We start from the raw sequence: 2380 nt of genomic DNA, 5'->3' as shown, positions 1-2380 counted from the left end.
GTTAACAGCTGCAGATTGACCAAAGATAGCATAATGCATATTTTCTGACCAGTAAATTACATATCACAGCATGCACTGGTGAAGCAGAAAGAAGGTGTTTCTTCATAAGGATGACAGAGCTCAACAAATACCTACAACCATAACTGAAACAAGAAACCATTCCTTTAGCAAGAAGAAAATTCTATTCTATTAAACAATCTACTAATTTTTACCTTTGTGTTATTTACTTACTTTTATCTTTATTGCTAGTTAATACGATCTTTTATATGCCAATAAGCTTACATTTAATTTTTAAAATCTGTGTTTATTAATGATTTTCTCTTAATTTCTTTTATAATATAACCTGAAATGATCAGAGCTAGTTTGGAGTATATGGAGGGGTATAGACTGGAGTTTTCTGAAAGATTAAAACAAAAGTCCCATGCTTTATGCAAATGTCAACTGTGATAGTTATGACTAGAACAAGAAAAGCTAGACATTTTAAGTTAATTTTAAAGAGTATGTTATGTGCCTTGCTCCTATGTTCCTTAAAACTGCATTTTCTTCACGCCTGTAATCCCAGCACTTTGGAAGGCAGAGGCGGTAGGATCACGGGGTCAGGAGATCAAGACCATCCTGGCTAACACGGTGAAACCCCGTCTCTACTAAAAATATAAAAAATTAGCCAGGCGTGGTGGTGGGCGCCTGTAGTCTCAGCTACGCGGGAGGCTGAGGCAGGAGAATGGCATGAACCCAGGAGGCGGAGCTTGCAGTGAGCCGAGATCGCACCACTGCACTCCAGCCTGGGTGACAGAGCGAGACTCCGTCTCAAAAAAAAAAAAAAAGAAAACAAAAAAAGCGAAAGATCAGAAAGTGCAATCAGACAGGAAAAAAAAGTTAACACCACCACCAATAATAATAAAACAACCTATTCACTACCACAAGGAGATAACCAATGTCTAATACTTTGGTTAGGTTCTTAGAGGCTTCCCCCCTATACAATTAGTTTTTAATAAGAAATTAGACTAAACTATATATCTTCTGTTATAATCTGCTTTTTCCACTCAATGATATTTCATGAATATGTTTCTGTGTAATTATCCTTAGTACTCATTGTATGGATGTGCAATGCTTTCTTTAGCTAGCCCCAGACTGATGGACATTTAAGTTTTCTTCACTATTGTAAACCATACTAAAAATTCCTTGTACACATATCTTTGTGGACTTGTTAGAGCCTGTCAGTCCTCCTGATTGCCACCTCTGCTTCTGGAATGCTGGGAGACTAGCCAAGCTTCCATGTGCCTCAGGTAATAAGCAGCTAGCTTAAGCCTTCATTACAGCTGCAGCTAATGGTATATACAGGTGAGTATAGAGGAGGAAGAATGAGGCACAGAGGGGCTGTTTGCAATCCTCACTGTGTGCAATCCTCACTGTGAAATGTCTTAATTAAAAATCAACAAGTATTACTGAGAGTCTACTATGTGCCCAGTACCAAGTCCCAATTTTTCCTGGGACTTGATGTGTCCTTTATGACCACAGACTCCAGTCTTCTTTAATTTCTGCAACACTTAAAAAATTATTAACTTGGCCGGGTGCGGTGACTCACGCCTGTAATCCCAGCACTTTGGGAGGCCGAGGCGGGTGGATCACGAGATCAGGAGTTCGAGACCAGCCTGACCGACATGGTGAAACCCCATCTCTACAAAAAATACAAAAATTAGCCGGGCGTGGTGACGCGTGCCTGTAATCCCAGCTACTCAGGAGGCTGAGGCAGGAGAATCAATTCAACCTGGGAGGCAGAGGTTGCAGTGAGCTGAGATGGTGCCACTGCACTCCAGCCTGGGTGACAGACTGAGACTTCATCTCAAAAAAAAAAAAAAAAAGTCAGGAAACAACAGGTGCTGGAGAGGATGTGGAGAAATAGGAACACTTTGACACTGTTGGTGGGACTGTAAACTAGTTCAACCATTGTGGAAGTCGGTGTGGCGATTCCTCAGGGATCTAGAACTAGAAATACCATTTGACCCAGCCATCCCATTACTGGGTATATACCCAAAGGACTATAAATCATGCTGCTATAAAGACACATGCACACGTATGTTTATTGCGGCACTATTCACAATAGCAAAGAGTTGGAACCAACCCAAATGTCCAACAACGATAGACTGGATTAAGAAAATGTGGCACATATACACCATGGAATACTATGCAGCCATAAAAAAGGATGAGTTCATGTCTTTTGTAGGGACATGGATGAAACTGGAAACCATCATTCTCAGTAAACTATCGCAAGGACAGAAAACCAAACACCGCATGTTGTCACTCATAGGTGGGAATTGAACAATGAGAACTCATGGACACAGGAAGGGGAACATCACACTCCGGGGACTGTTGTGGGGTG

The 2380-nt window shown here is 41.2% G+C and overlaps 1 protein-coding gene across 1 annotated transcript in view; it reads right to left on the bottom strand.

The window, feature by feature from the left end:
• Positions 1-2380, bottom strand: part of SMIM9 (small integral membrane protein 9) — an 8237-nt gene that overhangs the window by 777 nt on the left and 5080 nt on the right. The window lies entirely within an intron of this gene.

This window comes from Hylobates moloch, unplaced genomic scaffold (genome assembly GCF_009828535.3).
Source record: "Hylobates moloch isolate HMO894 unplaced genomic scaffold, HMol_V3 SCAFFOLD_7, whole genome shotgun sequence".
NCBI classification, from domain to species: Eukaryota; Metazoa; Chordata; class Mammalia; order Primates; family Hylobatidae; genus Hylobates; species Hylobates moloch.
This window is presented reverse-complemented; position numbering and strand designations above follow the sequence as displayed.